This window comes from Lycium ferocissimum, chromosome 1, assembly GCF_029784015.1.
Source record: "Lycium ferocissimum isolate CSIRO_LF1 chromosome 1, AGI_CSIRO_Lferr_CH_V1, whole genome shotgun sequence".
Taxonomy (NCBI): Eukaryota; Viridiplantae; Streptophyta; class Magnoliopsida; order Solanales; family Solanaceae; genus Lycium; species Lycium ferocissimum.
The window spans coordinates 32,709,746-32,715,501 of record NC_081342.1 but is presented as its reverse complement, the minus strand read 5'-3'; the positions used below and the strand labels follow the sequence as shown (position 1 = coordinate 32,715,501).

General features: G+C 33.6%; 1 long non-coding RNA gene across 1 annotated transcript; it reads left to right on the top strand.

Annotated features, from left to right (window-relative positions):
* Positions 1-338: 338 nt before the first annotated feature.
* LOC132054077 (uncharacterized) lies at positions 339-3,431 on the top strand. Its single transcript, XR_009414224.1, has 2 exons — positions 339-742; positions 3,170-3,431. It is a non-coding gene; the product is annotated as an uncharacterized LOC132054077 (long non-coding RNA).
* Positions 3,432-5,756: the final 2,325 nt, after the last annotated feature.

Genomic DNA, 5,756 nt, shown 5'->3' with positions numbered 1-5,756 from the left:
ATTTAAATTCCAAGGCTATCCACTTTTAATCTCAATTCTTCCCTCTTATCTCTCTTTTTTTGGACCAATTCCTCAGGCCCAATTTATGCATAACCCGGCCCAGTACTTTATTAATTCCAAGCCTTTAAGTTATTCTTCATTTTCTTAATACACCAAAGCCAACAACGCACAACCCAAAATGATTAACCCTAGCCGCTTTAAGAAACCAGCGAGAACATAGCTGACAAAAGCCATTTCTGGATATGATTCCAAGTGCATTCAGTGACCAAGCCTTTGCTTCACCGATTTGGGCAAGGATATTTATTGTTTTGTCATCTTCTTCAGCCCGAATGGTAACCTGCAATTTCCCTTTACTTTTCTTCAAATCATTCAATTTTTTTCATTTTTTCTTTTCCATTAAGATTCAGATTTCAAACAATCCTTGAAAAAATTTCAATTTGAAGTCCGTGTTGCATTTGTCCCACATCGTTTGAAAAGCTCAAACGCTAGCATTTGGGGTTCTTTAAAAGAACCCCATTGTCTTCATTCAGAGGAGAGGATGACACACCATCACTCAGCTAAAAGACATTTTGAGTCTGAGCTTTGAGTTTTGTTTGGTATTCTGTAGTTCAAACTTTGATGTTTGTTTTTTTTCCTTCATCGAGTCTGAGTTTCTATTGGCAATAAGCTAAAATGAAGTTCGTCGGTGAAGTTCGAAGGTGATTCGCTTCTTTCGTCACCCCCGTCGCTACTCGGCAAAAAGGTAATCTTCATCCTTTGTTTTTATTTTTAGTTTTGTTCTGATGTAATTTGTAGCCATTCTGTTTGCTTGATGTAGTTTGTAGTATTTTAGTTTTGCTTGTAGTTCATAGTTTTGTTGCTGTTTAGATTCAATGTTGAGTCATTTTTCCTCCTCTCTATTAATTCCTTTTCTTAGTTCTGGTTTTATTCTGGCTTTATTTCTTATACGTTCGATTTAGTTTTTTCATTGCTGTTTTGCTTGCTAGAGATCTGGTATTTATTTAGCATGATTAAGTTTTTTTTTTTTTTTTTTTTTTTTTAAGGTTTAGATGTTTGGTTTTCTGTTAAGTTTCAATATATATGCAAGGTTGAGTTTTGCTTTCTTTGTTATTTACTTATTCCATGGTTTAGTTTAATACTTCTCCATAGTAATGTCTATATGTTCTCTTTGAATAAGCATGAAGTATGATATTATCCTATTGCTCTTAACATTTTACATCTCAGATTAGATCCTGAAAAAACTAAATATATTTGGGCCGAAATCATGTCCTTATTCTAGTTTGGTTTACACTGGGAAATTTTTCTTCCTTTGACTGTTAAGACAATGCTAGTTTGACTCCATATAATTTTAACCATGTTCAATCCTCTTTGTTTTAGCTGACCCTAATGTAGTTGATTTCAAGTTAATTGTGTCCTTACTATCTCATTTATTTATAAGTATGAACACCTCTTTGGCTCCATGTGATTTATTCTGTATGTGTAGTTTGTTTAAACTTACTACAACACCTTTTATGCATGAAATATGCTATACTTTAATTAGTTTGAAGTATATAATGTGTGGAGTTTTAAGCTTCTTCTTCTTTATAATGTGTGGAATTGTTAGCTTCTTCTTTACTTTCCTTTTTGTTTGTTAAAGTTTGTTTTTTGGTCATGTATTCTTTTTTGGAAAACTGAGTTCAAGATAAATTGTCACATAACAGGGAAAAGTTAAGTATTGAACTAGATTTAGACCTTAACTGATATATCACTCTTAATGTTAGCAAAACATGTGTTCTGGCTTATATTTAAATGTGTTTTAAACAAAGTGGCTCTATTCTGCTTTAGTTTCAGTTTTAGCTAATCACCATTTGAGTTAATTAAGTGTTGAGTCAATTTGCCCTGCTTATTTTGTAGGAGATTAAGTGCAGCATCATCATTTGAAAGAGCAGAAATATGATTTTGAAGTTCAAAGAGTTTAATTGTTCTATGCAATTTCTGATAGTTAAGGTCTTAGCCCTAGTTTAAGTGATGAAACTTATAGAATAAAGGACCAGTTAGGTCACCTATGTAAGTCTTTGTTTGTTCAGTCAAGTTTCAAAGTCCTCTATGATTAACTTTTCATGCTTGTAAGGTCTGCTAGTTGGTTTCTCTTCTTTAATTTGAGTTTCTTTTGGGAACAAGTTCTCGATGATCTTAAGCATGTAAACATGTTGGTTCAGTTTCGCCTAAGTACATCTAAGCTATAGTTTATTTACAGTTCAAATGAGCTTTACCTTGTCTACTTTCTGGTTTTTTCTTTGAACTTAAGCATTGGTTTGTTTTAGTTCATAAAAGCATGTGAGATCATGATCTAGGTCTTATTTAATAATACATGACACTAGTTAGTATTGGGTGGGTTTAAATAATCAAAATGTTTGTTCAAAACTCTATCATGTTGTGTGTACCAGTGCTGAGCATTTTCTTTAAGATTCATTGATACTCTCTTCCATTGTCTTCACTGTTCTGTTTTTTTTTCTTCTTTTTTTAAACCAGCATGAAATTAGGATGTTCTTCTTAAAACTGTTATGCTAGAATCTGAATTTATAGGATTTAATTTAGCACTAGATTATCATATTTAAAGTTTGAGCTTCAGTTGTTTATGTCAGTGTTAATGTATCAAAAAATGTGTTTTCTAGAAGATGGTCTTTCTCTATGCCTAGCTGATATGTTTACCCAATGTTAATTCAGTCTCCAGTGAGTGCCTTGAGTCCATTATATGTTCCACTTTGAATTTAATTGAAGACCCTAAGGAAAATGACCTGATCTTATCCCTATGTATGATTTTCCGAATGCAGACATGTAATACGGGAATTCACTTTGTCCTTGGCAATATTTTATTCTCCTTATGTTTTCCCATTTAAATTAGTGAAGCATGATTGAAAGATGTTCTCGCGTCTTTAGTATGCTATAACCAAACTGCGTAACTTTCTTCTGTGTAATCAATGGCATGACTGAAATTTCTAGCTGCAAATTAAGTTTGTTCTCTAGAGGATTAAATGGTTGTAAGTTACATTTTCCTGTTCACATTAGATTTAGATCATTTTTGTTCCTAGAAAATATTTTGGTTGAGTTCATATTTGAGTGGTTAAAATTTGATTCAAGTAATGAACTTGAGCGGTACTAATTCTTTCTTCCTTTCTTCTATTTCTAGGCATGAAAATCCCGAGACGAGTCCAACTGGACTTATGCATTTTCCTCCGCATTACCTCGTTGGGCCGGAAACCCAATATTACATTAGATCGAGTCAGACCACAAACATTAAAGGCCCAACCATGGGTAAAAATGGCAATTAGTGGGCTTCGGTAGACCCACTAGCCTAAACCTTTCTTCCTTATTTTTACAAGTCGTATTTATGTATGTGTTGTAAAATGCTATGTAAATATTGGAACCCATATGATTGGAACTTAGTTGAATTAGGCAAAACGATGTGTACACATCGTTTTGAACGGATAGGAACTTGAACACATTTTCAAAACTCGAACCCAACGAAAGAATATCATTCTATGAAAAGAATAAAAGATTAAAAACAAAAAAATTATTTCCTTGTGTAAAAGCCAAAAATGAAAACAGTGGAGTATATATTTTGAGAAAGTTAACTTTTCTTAAATTTCTTGAAGTTACCAAACAGTGGGTATTTCTTGAGAAATTTAATTTTCTTAATTTTTAGAAATTACAAAAGAGTTAATAGAAATTCTGACTTCAAAAAGTGAGATTTATAGAAAAGAATTTCAAAATTAGTTTAAGGGACTCAAATGACCTTTTCTTAAAAAAAATAAATAAAAATAAATTAAAAAAAAAATCTTGGGGCCAAGCCCACTCTAATTGGAATAAATAAAGGGAATTTCATTTGAATTTTAGATTTGAGGAAATGATTCAAGAAGGGATATATTTGGACCTTGATTTTGAGGAAAGATGGCTTTGGTTAGAATATGGTAGAAACTCTATCTAAGAGAAGTCTTGAGTGGGTTTTGGTCCGAAATTGAAGTAAACATAAACCCTTATAAATATATTTTTTTCAAAAAAAAGAAAATCAACTCTTTTTTCTTAAAAGAATATTTTGCAAAAAACTGGAGTTTGATGATAAGCATTACAAGTTTTGCAAGAAAGAAATATTTTTAGCAAATAATTACATTAATCACACATTGAAGCTCGTAGGTCAACTGTATTCTACGGATCCTTAATACTAGGGTGCTTAAAATCTTTCCTAGGGGATAACTAGAACCCTTACCTCGAACTCTGATTTAAAAGAATTTTTTCTTTGTTTGAATAAATCATTTTTAACTCGGTTTTCCTAAATTAGGTGGCGACTCTAAAAGCATAAAATCTAATTAGAGCACCAACAACCTCTTAGTAGCTTTTATGCACCCACTTAAAAGTGAACCGTAACAGATGGCGACTCCGGTGTGAATTTTCTAGGTTCTAACCATAAGGGTTTCAATATAATGTGATTATTTGCTTATTTGTTTATTTTCTTGTAAAATATAAATTGTCATGCATTCATATCATCAATTCCGCCACTCTTGAAAAAAAGCATGGTTTCAAAGGGAACACGCGGGCTCGCGGTCAGGCTTCACTAAAAAACCGAAACACCCTTTTTTTGGAACACGTTGAATATTAAGTTGGTGTGCGGCACCCGACGACAACCCGTTAACCCCCAAGTAGTCCTCGGGTCCCAATGTCATTTGAAAAGCACGCTCTTGCATATGCCTATGATAGAGCCTAACCCAAATCCAAAGGAACAAACGGGTTTTGGATATTTGAGACGTATCTAAAACCCAACTTATCTAAAACCCGTTAAAGGAGACTACCTTGTGTCAAGACGGTGCCATGACCCGAAGACACCTCATCCAACTATGTGAAAAATTGAAGATGTACGTACATGCCGTTATACGAACCGTTTGTTTCGGTCGGGAATTTTTCCGTTACTTTTTCAAAGGAGCTAAAGTTCGAGAGACAATGAAGGACCCCGTGGTGGTTTAGTTTAGGATTTGTATCCGACGATGGACCGACATTTGTATACCCCGTTCCTTTACTAGGTATCCCCATTCAATATATTCATAAAGTTATGTATAAATTTTGCAAATAGTACTGTAGAACCAGCGCATGTTAAGAAACTTCGTTTTGAAATTATATTTTCAAATCAAAACCACTGCGGGTTCATAAGACACACGAACTCAAACTTGCGATTATCATAGAAACTAGTATCTTCCTTTGTACATAATTACAAGGCAAAATGTAAACCTAGTACATGGCATGACTTGGGTTGAAAGTACACCCTAAAATAGCAAAACAAGTCACCAAGTTCAAGTTACACGCATATGGTCTTGTGTCCAACAAGCCTCCAAAATTACATATGGATCATGTACAAGTCCCCAAAATTTTACAAGACCTAGATGCGTATGCAAATGTGATCTTCACTAAGGCTCCCAAAAGTACTAAATGGCCATCATCAAATCTCTTCCCATACATTACCTACGATAAAACAACTATCGCCTAAGCATAAAGCTTAGTGGTGTATAGACTTTGGGCTTGGAGCCATTAGATTCTGCAATGCCCTTATCCATCGTAGGTAGCTCAATGAGATAAATATAAATCAAGTAACCAAGTATATCGAAAGTATCAAATACAAAACCTTGAAGAGTTTCAAAATATTGATATCAATATTCAAAGGCTTAAGTGTCAAGAAAGCTTATAATTCAGTTCAAGAGAGTTTGTCAAATAACCAATTTCGCCCAATA